Consider the following 18149-nt stretch of genomic DNA (forward strand, 5'->3'; position numbering starts at 1 on the left):
GAGCGGCGGAGACGAAGAGTTAGGGACTAACTGCAGTCACCATTCCCCGTTCCCTGTGCTGCCTGGGAGAGTGGGTGGGAGGGGTGGGGGGTAGGGGTGGGGAGTGTGGATAGGTGGGAAGCTGTTTTTAGTTTGCTTTTAGTTGCTCACTGTTCGATTCTGTTATCAATAGGCCATAAATTACATTAATCTCCCTATGCTGAGTCTGTTTTGCGTGTGATAGTAACTGGTGAGTGATTTCGCTGACATTACCTCAATTCATGAGCCCTTTTTCATCATATTTTTTCCTCCTGTCCTTCTGAGGATGGGGCGTGAGACAGCAGTGTGGTGGTGCTTAGCTACCTACCAGCCAGGGTCAAGAAGGTAGAAATTTGTTTTTCAGGACACTTATTAAATACGAAACCTAATTCTTCATATTCCTTCATGTTTTCCTCTAAAATTTCATAATAACACAAATGCATCCTGAGAAAGCACATTTCCCTAGATGTAGAAGATGTATATTACTTTTTAAAAGTCTTGATTTTCTCTACCTTCTGTCCAGAATGGATGTCATCTTCCTTCTCATTGTTTCATTTGAATTCTCCTTCTCTGGATACCGGAGGAAGAGAACAGAAAAATTCTGTGCACAATGTATGGATGGGGCAATCCATCCAATTTAATTTTAAAAAGTCAAGATGACAGTTGTTTCCACTGGACTTCAGGTATTTGCAAAGAATTTCACTTGGTAGTGCAGTTTTGGTTTGCTTTAAACAATTCATAAAAAAATTTACTCAACAATTGCCTGCAACAAAATGTCACCTCCCCGCAAAGAACGATTAAGACAGGCAACACTGAACTTCACAAACAGGCTGTCTGACAATCTTGCTCCGTCAATACATGCTAGAGAATCATCATCCAAACAAACCAGACAAGCTGTCTCTTTTGACATCTGCTCCTGTTTCAGTACATGAATTATCCTCTTGGGTTATCCCATTTTCAGCTGCTTCAGCATGGATGCCATCTTATAATTTACCTATTCCAACATTTTATCTATCCTTTCAACTGAATACATAAGTAAAGGAATAAATAGTATAGAAATAATAGCCAGAAAAACATGAATGACTTTTTCCAGGATGACAGGTACGTAAAATGAGAACACAGAGGGCTAATACACAAAATTATTTTAAAATATTTTAAGCAATCAGTATTTATAGTTTATGAACATGTGAAACTGTAAGATTATTCTATTAATTATTAATGTACCAGTAATGAACAGTTTCCCACCCCCATTACTTCTTACCTCCACCCCTTCCTTCAGCCCCCTCCCAGCAAGCTTTTCTTTAAACTAAATAACAAGGACAGCATCTCTCTGCCCCTTTGAACAGTCTTCCAGAGAATAGAATTTCAGTCTCATGAGGGCTTTTAGGTTCTACCATATTATGGAAAGTAATACTTATATTCTGTCACATCCTGCTCCAATGTTATCACTTCTGCCTGCTTGCTGTCTTTTAAAGGGTCAGCAAGGTATTTTGCTGTGCATCGGAGAACCATGATACACGTATGTCGCCACTTTTCTTCTTCATGATCATCACCAGCAAAATAACTAGGAAATTACTGCAATTCACATAAGCTGGGATATCAGATGAAGGGAAAGTCTTAAATTTCTTTAATAAAGTGATTGATAGACTTTCACTGTGAAACAAAAACACAGAGCTGGATAAGAATATCTTGGCTAAGACAAGCAGAGAATCTGATATTTGCAGACAGCTCAGCCAAATCAATCATAATAAGATTGAGAGGAACAGAAAGATTCCATATAAAATTACACAGGCAACACTTCTGCATACTAAGTAACATTTCGTGGAAGCAGTGATAGTTTTTCTTAGGGCACGATTTGGCTCAGAGGAATGGAGTATCAGTGCATGATACAGATGAAAAAAATTGATAGATTCCTTTAAATTGTCATCCAAAAAAAAAAAAAAAAAAAGTACAATGTACAAAGTGATAGCATTTTCTCCCTTATCTGAAAAATGAACCAAGACCAAGATGCAGAGTAGGATGGGCTCTGCAGACCTAGTTAGTTCAATGATTGCACCAAAGAGGCATGATCTGTTCTCTACATTCATAAAATACCAGACCTAACTAAGCTAATGGAACAGAGGGGGCACCTGAACGCGACAGATAGATCTGGAGGCTAAAGTATTTTTGTTGACAAGGTTCAAAATTAAAAGCCGGTATTAGCACAACATAAAGTACTTCACAAAAGACAATGATGTGTCAAGTTATCCCTGAAATGGGTAGACACAGAAAGCAGAGCAGTTAGGGAAAAGTACTTTTTCCACAGTATCGAAAAGGCCATTTACAATTCTGCAAATATTTCTGAATAGGAATTTAATAGATAGGCAAAGATAGTGGACTGGTGAGTTTCAACTTCAGCATACTTCAAGATTTTGTAAAGGCAAAATCCCTTTCTAGAGGTCAAGGACTGATTCACAGTAACACAGAGTTGTTCTCTATGGCCATTACTAGCGTCACTGTCAAAACTATTGATGTTCCCACAATTCCTGATTGTTGCAATACATTTGCAAGCAGCAGTCCTCAGTATCTCTGTCAAAAGGGTGACCTAGCGGGAATGTCTTATCAAGCTATGTCTTATCCTGTACAATGTCTTCTCATTATAAAGAAAAAAAAAAAAAAAAAAAAAAAAACTTTCACTTTTACTGATACTCAGTTGGCCAACTGATATGTTGCTGTCATTTACCACATATCATGTCCATTTTATTTATTTTTTTATTATTTTTTCCTGTGGGGCATTACAGTTTGGAAAACAGTGACACCTGCAAAAACTGTCCTTTATGCTTTTCAGGATACAGAACTTGTTTTCTTTCTTATTACCTTCAAGTAGCTCTGCAGGAGATAGGGTACCAGCACCACAACTGTTTGGCAGCAACCACTCTGAAATGAAATGAAGCTTCCATGACTGGATTAAGAATGAAGAAGAATTCAGGCAAAAGCAAATCCAATAAGAAACAGTTTTGGTCTATTTTTTTGAGCTGTCTTTACATTGAAAGAACATCTGTGCAGCAAAACCACTTTCATTTATGTATGCTTTACTTTCATGGTCATCACAGACTTGGAAATGACAATGAAATTATCACAAATATTTCTGGTTTAGTAACTGTAAATTCCAGCTAATGTAATTAATATTAGCAGCAAAAATTTCAACGGTTTATAAGGGACTGGTGTTGGAGAATTAAGAACAGAAGTATCTAGTGCAGTCGCTGAAACTTTAGGTTCCAGTGATGAGACTTTTTAATATATAAAGCAATATATTCTTTAGAATATTTTTGCTCTGATTGGAACAATCAAAGAATTTCCTTACTAAAATATTAGGAATACACTCAGATTTTAAATGTAACCAGATACCAGTTAGATAGTTGTCTTTATTCCCTGAGAACTGATACGAATTAAATAAGAGAAGATGTGACTGGTTGGTGAAGAAGCAAACACTAGTTAAGTAACTGTGTAAAATACTGTCTGTTTCACAGAAAATAAATTATTTATAACCTTTATTGTATTATTTCTAACCTCTTCTCCAAGAAATCACATTAGCACAGAGAAGTGGACCAAAATCACAAGTGGACCTGGCTTGGCCCAAAAACAAGAATGTGAGTTCAGTTCCATCTGTATGAGTTGGTATTACCATAAGTTTTGCTGTAGTTCTCAAAATGTTCCATTGCCGGAAAAGTCTCAACTGTGATGTTATTGAACCAGGATCTTATTTATCAATAAGAATGGATGACAGGATTTCTGACATGCAGTAGCAGCTTCTGCAAGGTAATATTAATAATCACCTTAATTTTTAATTTTATGACCCTTTATATTTAAAATTAAATTGATAAAACATGAAGTGATGAACTGATTTTTTTTTCCAGAGGTTATTTATATCAAACTTCTCAATTTAATGTGAGTTTTTGTTTGTTAGTTTGTTTTGTTTTTCTTAGAGATAGGGAAGTAGGGTCAAACAGAGCAATACAGCAGACATACCATTAACATAGAATCAAATGCCCAAAACAAGTCATCCACAGCCAGCAGGTTACAAGTACTGTATGATGATGCGTAGGAGCAAGGACTGATATACCTGTACCTCAAGTACAGGACTTGCATTTCCTGCCCAAACCCACAAGGATGAGCCAGTATGTTCCAGACAACTTCCGATATAGAGCTCAAATGAGTACATAATGGGTTCATATAGGCTCAGCAATGTTATGGTGTAAGATAATGTCTTACCATTCTTTAACATCCACCACTTATGTTGATATCCCCATCTTCATTCTCTTTTTAGTAAGATATTCTTATACTGCCAATTGCAGAGCAAGATCAATTCATGGAATTAACCTGGAAAAAAACCCACAGATAAAGAACTGCTTTTATTTTATTTTATTTTTTCATCTTCTCTACAAGACAGTTAATCAGCTGAGTATTCTTCAAACGCCTTTATTATTATTTTCCCCTGCAAGGACATAATTCCATCCAACACTAAGCATGCCTTACAGCGTGAAATAGGATCACAACCAGAGCTACACAGGATTCAGAATTACAATGGACGTACTGAAGCCAAGCATTTGATTTTAGCTGCCTGTTTTTTAGAAGGAGGGTAGCATTGTCAGATAAAGATTTCATGTTAGTAAGAGACAATTTCATTAGAGATAGATAGAGCATTATTCCAGCGCTGATCCAGAGTCCAACAAGAGGTCCATTCTGCCCTCACAGAGATGAGTACAAAAAAATGTGAGCCCCAATGGGCTGCACACACTGGTGTGCATAATCGTTTGAGACTGGAGTGGAGCCAGACTTTCACCATTACCTGTGTTTTTACCCAATTGAGTATCAATGTTTCTGCTTGTTCACATTAGCAGATAACCTGCAAATGTTCTAATCCAGAGGAGCTTATTATTTTCTCATGGTGCTTGCCTACTGCCATTCCCAAAATCTTTGGGCCTCTTTGTTAGCACTCAGAATATTTTGTGTTCTTTATTAACTCTTATTCATTCACATTTCAGAAAAGGTTATGAAAATCAACAAGATTTTTGCTTCTTTTCTGTGAGCCATGACAGAAGTTCTTGGACTGCTGTGGGGGTTAAATGAGACATTTTACCATGCAATTATAAGTGATGCAGAGCAGTCTGCATCAGAAACAGAAAAACAATTCTCTTCTACTGATCATTTTACAAATTACATCAGTTTCTTTCCAGGAAGCACTGCATATTATTATTTCCAGCTGATGGTCTCTTGAAGCCAGTGCATACACAGTAGCTCTGGAGCATGTTCTGAGCTGGGTGTTAGCCCATGTGTCCAGTGGCAATGTCTCACAAACACATTTCCTTCTTCAGATATACAGTGAGTTATTTTTATTAATATTCTATTTCATGACAGTATTTAAAATTGCAAAAGCATAAAGTCAGGCCTGTTTTAGGTTATCATGAGTCTCCAAAAAAGAAATGGGAAGTATGACCAAATAAATGCACAGAAATATGTACAAGCATATATTTTTTAATTTTATTCTTTGAACAATCTAGCCAAATACAACACTGCTATACTTAATATAATTGAAAATCAAGCCTAAAACCTATGATGAATTTTATATATGTAATTGCTACTTCCTTTTTATGTCACTGAACACCTCTTTAACTTTCATTCCTGCAGTGATAAATCTCTGTTTAGAGAACTTTATAGTCAATCTTTATGTAAAATGAAAGTTTACTTATCTAAATCCAAAATTACCATTTTTAGCACCTACAATCTTAGTGATTGTAGCTTATTTTACTGCAAATTTGATATATTTACAATTTTCATTTTGATACTAACATTCTATTAACATGAAACCAGGAACATGTTATTACAATGGAAAAAGGGAAAGACCAATAAAAGTTTTCATTCTTTACATCAAAACCCTGCCTTAGGAAGGTTAATTATCATATTGTACTGAACGTGACATGTAGTGTTAGAATGAAAGTGCCTTGGTACTAGAGGACTAGAATACTGTACACAGCTCTGGCAAACAGAATGAATAATTGAAATCCAGTGCTTTTATGCTTCACTGAAAAAAAACAATATTTCATGGCACATAAAGTTATTCAGCTTATTTGGATTAAGGTTGAAGGATCATCACTGACCAAAACAGAAGCAGTGATGGTACCTTCATGTAAGTGGTGAAGAACATTCATAAATATTCTTAGGAAGCAAGATGTACCTGCATTTAATCAGTACTTATTAAAATTTTATTCCCTATAGTTATTCAACAGGATCTGTGGTATAAAAACATAATTACAAAAATCAGATTTGAGCTCATTTGACAACAGAAGGGTTTTATGGTGACCTATCTCCAAATGTTCCTATTTGTAATTAAATGCAGCGATCAGCAGTAAGGATTTTGAAGCTGTTTTAGTAGTTCCGCTATTCTGCTTAACATGTGGCACCCGTAATAATTAAAATGATACTAACACATGCACAATTTTATGGCCCTTATGGTGCAACCCATTATGCCAAATAAGGGCCTCTGTTTTCACAGCATACTGCACATGGTCTCATTACACCCACTTTTCTTTTCCTGTCTTCACACTAACAACTGTTAAAGTGAATCAACACACGAAACGTACTATAACAGCTTAGTGTTTATGATATGTGTGCTGTTAGTCAGTGAACAGGAAAATCTAAACATTTACTGTTTATGTAAAGAATAGCGTTAGTGTTAGCGAATTGCTTGGGTCTGCTTACTTTATTATCTAGATCACAAACATAATGACGGGTGTCAATGGTACCTATATTTTCCCTTTGCTTTGCTCTCCTGTGTAGATTTCTTTAAGAATTAGAGGAACATCACATTTGCAGTTCTTGAAATATTTTCTATCAAGCAGTCTTCTTTTTCTGCATTAAAGAAAGAGAAAACTACTTCTATCATAATCTCCCATCGCAATAAAATATTTCCATTAATTTTCTCTTATTCTTCCATGTATTGTGTTCAGATATATTTGGTTTATCCAAAGCATTGGAAAGTTACACAATTTTCTTGTGACATCTCAGGAAAATCTACAAGAAATTGGGAATTCTAGATTAGTGCTTTTTATCATGAATAATTTTGCAATTACACAGCTACTCAAAGACCTCCTACACTCATTTTACAGTCATCAGTTCGGAATGGCTTTCACTCTCTTGGTCTGGGATCCATTCCAAGGAAAGTCCCATAGGTGGGACACCAATGGATTGGACTAAATCTATCCTCCACATTTCGTATTATAGCTTTGTGTGAACATTAGTTGAAAGTTCATATAAAGAGTAACAACCTGTCCTTTCATTTTCCTCCTTTTTCCCCTGTGGACTGCCACTTAATCCAAACCATTTCGGGATTTTGCTATGTTATCAGTGGTAAGGGGAAACCAAAGCCCCTGAATGCGAATGGCATAACAACTCAATTGATTTCAAAGACATAAAATGAAAATCATCACGAAATTACAGTGTTTGGGCTCCAGATATGATTAAAATAGAGAAGTCAACCAGAAAATACTAAAGTGAGTAATATATAGGGGCCACATATGCATTAAAGTGCCACTTTAAAAAAAATACATCTGGACCCATTAGATTTCAAACAGGATCAGCAGTGCCACAATGTAGGCAAAGGGAGTAAATGCCACCATTGGGCTACTTTCACCATTGTCTTCATGGTGAGTGATACTGCACAGAAAACTTGCAGTCTTCAGAGTCCCTGAAGGCTGAGGAGGAGGACTTGACTGGGGGAGAAGTGAGTGAGAGGACCAAGGCAGAGAAGGATGATATCTGTGTTACAACTTCTCCTTGGCCTGTTCTAAGAAAATCTTTCTTTAAAATAGATAGGCAGATAGACAGACAGACAGACAGGTATTTTAAAAGACTAAGGGAAAAAAAAAAAAAGTATCTGATAATTACCTTCTGTCTGAACTTGAGGAAAGTTGAGTTCCACGATCCCTTTTTCTTTGATTAAAATGAATGTTTGTGATCAGCATTACTATTTACTACCCCATGATCAAAAACAAATAACCCACTTTGTTTGTTTCTTACTGCAAATGAATTAAATTAGACGCCATTAGGAGCACTAGCTGTTTATATCCTTGTTTCAGCAGTGGTAGTATTTGAAGTTTCCTGCGGTAAGTTCATTACTCGTATTTTGTCCAGAATTAGTGAAGCGTGCTGAAAATTGCTAATGACAGATGTTTCTCCACTCTGTCACACTTCTTGTATCATTTGATTTGGAAAGCAACATACGGTGTTCTGCTCTATCAGTATGTCACAGACTGTCTGTAAACAGCTGGTCATAACTCAGTTCAGTGAAAACCATTACTTTCCAATGAAGTGCTGGACACCCTCCAAATTGCATTTTGGCATGGCCTGAGCTGCATAATGCACAAAGTTCTTCTGTTCTGAGGTTACCTAAGGAAGGATTTTTCTCCCTCTTCCACTTGTTTATTGTGTCTCAGGAAACAAAATATCTTTTTTTAAATGGTTAGATAGGAGATAAACAGCACAGGAAATAAAATGCTTTTTCTTCTCCCAGGAACCCATAAAAACTGTGCCTGGTGCTGTGCTAAAAGAAAAAAAAATGCAACCCTACCTCACCATTTCTGTTTGTGCCTCAGGTTGAATGGGGTGTATTATCGGGGTCAGGGCACACAAGATGATGACAGATTGAAATGTCTCCTATCAAATAGTTGTGGCATTCTAACTTTGCTATGACTATGGGGCTATTCCACAGCTCCTAATCACAATGAATCCTATTAAAAACATCTCCCTGCGGTTTACGCGTTGGTCAGATGCAAAGAAATCCATTTCGTTTATGCATGTGAGAAGCAGAAAATACAGAGGGCAGATTTAACACCATACACATAGGGTTATAAGGCACAATTTGCTGTTTCTTTCTAACAAAATTACTGCCTTGGTTGTTTTAAGATGGTATGCCATGTTATTAGTACATATTTAACTGAATATGTACCATACACTTCATGAATACCAGTTTCCATCTCAGTGGCATATAGAGTCTGGAATAGATATATTATTTATAATGAAAGTATAAAGCATTTAGACAGCATGTTTTAACAACTGTACTTAATTGACAATGACTATCATGTGTATTTAAATGAAATCTTTACTTAGATACTCTTGGTTTAGAGTGTGACAGTAGGAAAAGACATCAAAGCCACCTGTAATCTCTGGAGACTTCTGCAATACTTGTACATTAGCAAACGAAAGATTAGCATCTTTTTGACCAGTATAAGAGGATGATATTCACATTTAAATTTAGGGCAATAATACAAACATTTGCAATCAAGGATTATGAAATCCAAAGATCCCAGTGGAAAAGGGAAAAAAGTGGAAAAGATAGATCATGTCAAGATATCCAGCTATTCTTACAACCTTTACAGAGCTTAGCATCAGAAAAGACTGAGGAAAACCCAGCATCACCAAATCAAGTTGGATTTTCTAACATCCAAGATGACATTCTGCCTATCATTGGATGTTATAAAAAGTTGAAGAGAAACCTACTGTTAAAAAAGAGCTCTCACACAGAGAAATAAATTTTCCAGAGTACTGAACCACAAAGACAAAAACTTACATGTCAGTGTCTCCAGTATTTCTTTGAAATGCATCAACCTATATAAGAATAAAGAGTTGATTACATTAGGTAAATTCTAAATCCTTTTTTTTCTTTTCTTTTTTTTTTTTTTTTTGACATGTTGAACACTGCTGAACAGATGGGCTTTACTGAGATATAGTCTTACAGAAAGTGTTCAGCTCAGTTTTGTTGAAGAGGATGCAGCTTCTTTTTCAGTGTAGAATTTTTACTGAGGATGGAGTATAAGCCTGCTTAGAGGATCTGAGGGATGCTACAATGATAAAAAAAAGTCAAAAACATCTATAGCTCATTTTTTTACATGTACTACCCTACTTCTGTACAGAAACGATGCAAAATATTTCTCAGAACAATACAAAAGGTCCCTGCCCTTAAGAATGTATTATCTCAATGAAATAAGTAGCTTGAGAAGAAGCATAGAAAGGAAAAGGTCATAGAGCAACTACACAAATAACAGAACAATTGAGTTTTGTCAGGTGTAACACAACAACTTCTGCATAAACTACTAGCATCCATTGATTTAAAGGAAAAGTTCTCTAATTACTGTTTAACTGAACTCAGTAAGTAGACAGGGAAATTTGCATCATCAAAATTCAAAACAAATAATTTTATTTTCCCCTTTCAATAAGTAGGTACCTGTTGTTCATTATTACACATGGTGCCTATAACAGGATTATCCACTCCTACAGTTTTTACCTTATCAGAAAATATCAGAAGTTTGCATTTGGTTTGGTATCTCATCCCACTCAACAGGTCAGATATATCCTTTAACTTTGTTATAACTTATGGTATATAATGAAGTCTAATTAACAACTTCACTTGCTTGTACAGCTATTTTCTTGTTAATTTTGTGATTATGTCCTCTGGCCTCAGCAAACTGCTGTAACATTTGTAATCCAAAAACATTGTAAATTGTGCTCATCTTTTCCATCAAAATAATTAGTCATATAGTTCTTAAAGTTTTCACCAAATTTGAGCTTTGGAAAATATATTTAATTGTGGTCTTTGAACTGTAGTGAGCTTATTTCAGAGTAGAAGTTCAGTTGTATCAATAGAAAAAGGCTCAGCACTAACACACACACACACAAAGAAAAAAAAAAGAAAAGAAAAAAACAAAAAGAAAAGAAGAGAAGCTACAAACTCTTATGCTCAGCCCCAAAGCAGACTATTGAGAAACATAAATTCATTCTGCAACAAGAAGTAAAAACCAGTCATGTTAGACTTATCTTTTTGTGCAAATGAGATCATAAACAATCATGAACACCCATCTGAAGGTCTCTTACTGTTCTGCTGTACCAGTCCCTACTTTCTCCACTTAACTCCTTGGGTCTCTGCTGTCCTCCCATTCACTTAGTCCTCTGGAAACAATCATGTTCTCCAAGGGTACTGAAGAGATATCATTCAATGGCAGTAAATGCAAAAGAACCTGATGACTGAGCTGTCAAACCATTGCCTGAGATCTCAGCAGCTCTCTTTTGCATGCTACCTCTTAGCTTGACTAAAATAACCTTCAATGTTACAGTTATCACTGAGTCTCCATAAGTTTTGATCTAACTAGGCTGAACACATTTAGGTAGCCAGTACTATACATTACTGGGCTGAGTTTCAAGTTCTTTGTTCACCATATGGAGGCAATCATAACAAGACACAAAAGCATGCAGAGTAAGGGGGGGGCTGTCTCATATCTCCAATAAAATTTTGCCAAAGTGTGTCAATCTCAGCACAAGTTGCAAAGACACATAAAAAGGAAACATATTCATGAGTGCACCACAACAAGGCAAAGCTCGGATGATGTTGATACCAAAACAGAGGTCTTTGTTGGGTCTGTTGATCAAAGCAAGATTCTATAACAGATTGGTTTTGTGAAAATGGAAATAACCAGTCAGAGTAAATTTCAAAATAGATACTGGAGCTAAACACATTATCATCATTCTAAGCACATGCAAAATTAAGATTGACCTCCCAGTACTAAAAGCAAAAACAAAGTTTTCCTCATAAAGTGATCACAAAAACTAGAAAGGGCATAGAAAGTGCTAGGCGTACAAACTCATACTGGCACAAGATATTCATCTAAAGACATAAGATGAAGGACGTGGTATAACTGTCTACAAAACAGTGTTCAAAAGCTATACTTAAAGAATCGGATGAGGCAGTGAACAATCTGGGAGGCTCTAAGAATATAGCGTATCACAGTTGCAGAGATTTCAGTGTGCCATCAAAATGCTTGCTCTGTTAGTAGTAGGAGATAGAGTCTGAACCTGACTGTATGATAAAGTGAGAAGTTACTGGGCAAATTCACACATCAATTGGCTGGAGTAGTAGTCATGTTGCCATAACAAAGCCAACAGTTACAGTTTGTCAAAATCTATAAGATTCCAACATGATTATCAAATATTACCATTAGCCAATAATGACAGCTGATACAGAGTAGACCCTGACACTCAAAAATACTGTGATTTCCAAATGCAAGCCATAAGTAGTACATACTGATTAAAAGCCATCAAGCTGAGCAACTTCCTGTGCCTTCCTGGTTCCTGCCTACACCCATGGCTTATTTTCTGACGTCTTCCACCAGTCTTGAAGGTCACAGTCTTGCAGGGGCTGATTAAGTCCTAATTTTTCTTAAGTCTAAATTCCTTGTTTTTCCTGTGTTGTAATCAAGCATTCAGAACCAAGAATCTTTCATACACATAATCTCTCCACAAAAATGCCCCTTGCTCCACAAGTGTACAAGCTTACATGTTAACAACTTACTGAGGAGATGCTGGCAATTCTTTAATTTAGAAAAGAAAGTAAATTTGCATTTGTCATGTGTTCGGAAGTTTTGACTGTCCAAGGCACTCACATGTTTGATCCAATGTCACAATTCAAAACAACTTTTTGAATGCCAGATAGCAGTTTAATATGTATCAAACAGGTAAAAAGAATTAAATAAATTAAAAAAAAAAAAAAAAAACACTTAAAGAGTGATGCAATACAAAAGTTCAAGAACACTCCAAAAATTGGCACACGTATATTAGCTCATATTTACTGAGCACGTCTAACTATGAAAGCTGAAGAACATTTTGACCTAACCTTGCATTTATACTAGGAGAACAAACCACATGTGACAGATTCTGCTCATGTTATTTAATGCTCTAGGGGAAAACTCAGATACCGTAGCACTGGGTGTGGTAAAGAACCTGAATAGAATAGAACAGAACAGCTTTGAAAGACATTCAAATTCTTTCTATCATAATCCATAATGATAGATTTTTAGGCAGTAGCAGTTCCAGCATATCCTAATCACTCTGTGAATGTGAGCATTACCAAAAACAAAAGAAAACAAAACAAACAAGCAAACAAAAAGCAATACAAGAAAAGATGAACAACACACACAGTAGGGATCTGATTGCTTTACTACAGTGGAAAAGTATATAATCTTCTTGCATTCCCCTTCCTGGGACTTTGACATGGTCCATTATGAAGATGTCAAATGCATGAAATTATCAGTCAGGATTTTCCCTTGTCATATTCTGAAACCCGCAACACTTTTCTCATGATAACATATTTGTGCATTTTCCCATAAATGATTTGTAAGCTTTATTTTAAAACTGTCAAATGGTACTTGGCTCAAGAAAGGAACAGTAACTCCTTTGACAGTAACCCCTACTCAGCACATCAGGTTTTATCCCTTTACACCCTAAATTTTTTAAAGAGTAATCTAAGAATTCAATTATTTCACTTGTGGAGAAAAATGAGACGAAAAATCTGTCAGCAAATTTTTATTTTTGCCCACAAACTGAGTGAGTTCTCTTATTCTTCCTTACATTACAAAATACTGTTTCAAGGGCGATCACATTAGGCTGTTTCGTTCTCTCCTTAATTACTGTTCCATACAGTTATAAATAGCAGACAGAAGGTGAGTGGAAAATGACAAAACAAGTTTATTCTTAAGTCTAACATAAAACACTACAGGCTAAATATGTACAGGGAATTATACAAACAAGTGCTGAACTATATACACGTTATAACAGAAGGAAAGACATTTCATACATACAAGGAAAATCTTCCCAAAATAACTTCAGCAAAAATGCCTACTTATCCTTATCTAAACTGGTGATTTAAGTGGCCTCAGCCATAGCTTTCTCCAGAGATTAACATATTCCTGAAGGTATTCTTTTAGTGTTTTTCCAGGCTTTAGAGGGTTTCCAGCAAGCTTGTCTACTAATTTCTCCTCTCAGTCGTCTTAGCAGCCCCACAGTGCCCACTTATCATTTTGGCTAGTGCGGGAGCCAAATGCAGCATTACAAATAAAGCTGTCTCATCTGTAGATATACAGGTGAAGCTGTCTCATCTTTAGATATGCGTGCAATACATATGAGCTTCCTAAGCTATACTGGGTCCTCTGTCAGAGCAACCAGTTGTGCTAGCTGGTCTCTTCAGGCATCTTTCAGCCCTGTGTTTCAACTATTCTGCTGTCCCATGTAGATTATCCATACTCGTTTCAACTCAGTGAGTTACAGCATTCAACCAACCTCTTAGGCTGGATTCCTGATACTAAATAAATGTTACAAGGCTTGGGCTATCAGATACAATGATGCATTGAATCTGCCATCCTGAGTTTCCATAGAGATGCCATATGGACATCTCCTCAGGTTAGTTGGTCCCCAATTAGAGCAACATTAACATTGCAGAAAGTAAACTGTACCAAATCTGTGCTGTTTCTACACGTACAAAGCAAAGTTGGAAGGATCATTTAATATTGGCTTTCTTTTGTTCAAGAGTAGAAAACCCTTACAGAGATTTGACTCTAGTACAAAATACTTTAAAAATGATAAACTATGTGCACCACTCAAACACTATCCCGAAAACCCATAGCTTTATTCTACATCGATTCTTAAGTTTGGTAAATACCATCTCGAAATCACAAAATAAAATTACAGGTGAGTGCTTGGATAGGAATCAGTTAATGATTCTCTAGACTTAGGCGGCCTTTGCTATGACATATCTGGACTCAGTTCCTATGCTTGAATCCCCTTTCTATATGTGATTCTGCAAGAAGACTGGAATAGGACCCAGGTCTGGACTGGACACGTCCAATATCTCAGCCAAGGAGGCCGTCATAAAAAGGACTCTGAAAGAGTTTCAGGAAGTGAGCAGAGCACTCTACAGTGAACAGGATAGGAATGTAATATTTCAAGGAAGTTGATTTTTAAAGTCCATTAAATTTGGAGCTAGGGCTGATTCATGTCATAAAACATGAGAGTTTTCTCTCTCTCAAAAAGGTGCTTACATCCTTAATATAACTATGACTCTTCATATCTATAAACATGATTCATCCAAAATCTTAAATTCTTACACTTACTTGCATGTAATATCTTGCATGTAGATCAGCTGTGAGTGAGGCAGAGAATTCCCTCATGTCACATGTAAATGTATCACTTTTAAATTTGCTAAATTTTTTTTGCTATTTTGAAGAAAGGAAAATGTGAATATATGGATCACCTTCTCTCAATCATTCCTGACTCACATATATCTAATGTATTTTCTTAATAATGTGGAAGTCCCATCCCTGGAATTGTTCAAGGCCAGGCTGGATGGGGCTTTGAGCAACCTGGTCTGGTGAGAGGTGTCCATGCCCATGGCAGGGGGGTTGAACTAGGTGATCTTTAAGGCACCTTCCAACCCAAACCATTCTATGATTCTTCCATTCACGCTCTCTGAGCAAACCCAGGCATCCCTCATTTCATCAGATAGAAGTTTGATGTGCACCTCAACATTTTCCTCATTTTTCCCAAGACCTTATATTCATCTCTTAGATCTTTTTTGTAATAAGGCTTATCTATTACCTTTTACAGTAAGATGCATCAAGTGATATATATTTATATGTAGTTTTACAATGTTTTCCCCTTTTTTTCTCTTAAAATTACTTATAAGCACCTCCATTTTCTTCCACTATAGTAGTATGTCAATAACAGATATTAAAGCGGAATTTTCATTAATCTGTTACAATTTGAGTGTGGATATTCAAATATGTAGTTTTTACTATTCTTTGCAGTGTGTATGACTTTACATTTATCAACACAGTTCTATCAGTTGGTAATCATTTTTCTCATAACTCTTCTCAAGATTTCTCTACATTTGACTAAGCCAAATACCATCATACTACTTACAAACCACTCCACTTACACAGTGAATCTTGCCACAGGACAAAAAGTAGATCTGACCCGGGCATGAGATGAAACCCAAGGGAAGAAAGTGATTCATATAATAAAAGATGGCATATTAATGCACGCCTTTGAAGGTGCCACAGCTTGCCAGAAACAACTTCAATTTTGACATTTGAAATTCTACTTTGCAATGTTAATAGCATTATTTAAATTTGTGAGGATTTTTTTTATTATTTTTGAAGCTTCTAGGCAAACTTCCCCCCCAAAAAAAATCTGAAGCAAATTCCATGATGTGCTTTCAGAGAGGCTGACAAATGAATAATAAGAAGGGTCAGTCTCCATACCTGTGTACAGAACTCTGTCCAACCAGCTAACAACAGATATGGGAACAGCAAAATCTTCTCTCAAGGGCATGAACATGGGGATGACATTCTAACAGGAGATGAGATACTTCCATCACAAGTTTCAAAGTTTTTGCTCATAGCACAAACATGGTGACACTCAGGAACTTCACTCCAAACACAATAAGGAAACTCCAGTGGGAGCTGCCTCTTTCAATTTTATTTTTTTTCCTTTTGAAAATTTTGACTCACCTTTTGGCAGCCATTAGCTGAAAATAAATATGCTATAAAGTCACTTTTACAATAAATTTGGAATTCCTCTTGAGAACAACATAGTGGTGAAAGCAATTATATGGCTTATTGTACTTATATTGTCTTTGTTTTTATTCTATTATGAAACACTATGTTAAACCACCTTTCCTATTCACTAGATTGTGTCTTTATTCACATTCGTGCCAGACTGTTTTTGGGTGGATATCAAAATTCAGTTAACAATGCAGAAAATTAACATTGCAGATTTATAGTAGTTAAATTGATTTCTTTTAAATAAGGTGCATAAAATATCAATACTATTTTACATTTCAAAATAACTGATTTATTATAAACAGGATTGATGATTTGTAGTTAGAAAATATTTCAGGATTTTTTTCCACTTTATTTTCAGACGAAACTAATGATTTCTCCCAGTTTAGCAGTCTGACTTACTTTAAAGATGTGTTGCTCAAGTTTTACTCATACTGAGTTATTTAAATAGATTATTGGAAGTTATGTCTAAACATATGCTGTCATAGTTTCAAGTTTAAGTTTTAATATGTTTACATTTAAAAGGAGAACTGTATGTAAATGACAGTCAAATTGCAGTAAAACATGTATCTTCAATAAATGATTAATTTATTCTGTTTTATAGACAGCAGTCATGACATAGACTTGCAATCAATAGCGCATGCACAGTGATGTATGGAGAGACCTGTACAGAGACACATACTGAAGATGACATCCGTCATATATTACCTTCCTTAATGAAAACCTAGACACCGAAAATATTCTAGCTAACGTATGTAGCTTAGGAGGTTATTTTACTTACAGATCAGCTCAGTTAGTTCGGTAAAAGACAAGTTATTTGTCCAGGTTTCACTTTAAGATCAAAGAGTATGATTAAAAGGAAAGCCAGCTTTTCAACTCTTTAAGAGGTCCTGTAAACTATTGTCTGAGAAATAGTTATGAGTAGTGCCAACTACTAAATTTTATTAGTTTATGTTTCCATTTCAGGAAAGCTACTTTTTTTCCAAAACTTAAGCATAGTGTGAATTTATTACTTTGAACTTTTTTTTTTTTATGTACAACAGCACTCAGAAAGCAAATACCAAGACTGAAAAAAAAAATAGGACAGAAACAATGAAAAAATATTATTCTCTTTACCAGCAAGTGATAGTGATAGTAAGCGATAGCAATGTCCTCGTTTATTCTCTTCCAAGCTCAAAATACTAAAAAGAAACAGCATAAATTAAATGTGTCCTCAGAAAGGCAATTAAAAGGACAAGTAGCAAGGTGTGCCTTCTGCTGGAATGAAAAATAATTTTATTATTTTTTCAATGAAGCATGATCACTTTATTAAAACACTATATATTGCCCACAGAATTAAATAACAGGATTTAGGGGGAAAAAAGCTTAACCTATGCAAGCTTGCTCCATGATTGCTCAGTGCAAGGTAGTTAACTCACTGCACAGCATAGATGATTTAGTGCATAAAACCAAAAGAGAGTTGCAAAGTTAAGACACAAGAACTTCTTTACTGCGGTGGCGAACACTGTGCATGTGCCACCTTTTGGCCCAAGCGAGCTAAAAGCAAATCACGGTCACTGGCTTCTCAACCACTGTCAAAAAGAGAAATATCACTCACTAAAAATGCCATAAGTGCGCAAGGCAGAAAGGCCTTAGAAACAGCAACCACCATAGGTTAAAAAAGCATGCTATAACCATAAAAATTGCAAAGCAGCTTAAATGGCCTTAATCAGA

The 18149-nt window shown here is 35.9% G+C and overlaps 1 long non-coding RNA gene across 2 annotated transcripts in view; it reads right to left on the bottom strand.

The window, feature by feature from the left end:
* LOC121064384 overlaps positions 1–18149 on the bottom strand; it is an 86576-nt gene that overhangs the window by 36550 nt on the left and 31877 nt on the right. For both annotated transcript variants that reach the window (XR_005816483.1, XR_005816484.1), the window contains exon 4: positions 4270–4377. This is a non-coding gene — a long non-coding RNA (uncharacterized LOC121064384). The remainder of the gene's footprint in view (positions 1–4269; positions 4378–18149) is intronic.

Source organism: Cygnus olor, chromosome 2 (genome assembly GCF_009769625.2).
Source record: "Cygnus olor isolate bCygOlo1 chromosome 2, bCygOlo1.pri.v2, whole genome shotgun sequence".
In the NCBI taxonomy this organism is placed as follows: Eukaryota; Metazoa; Chordata; class Aves; order Anseriformes; family Anatidae; genus Cygnus; species Cygnus olor.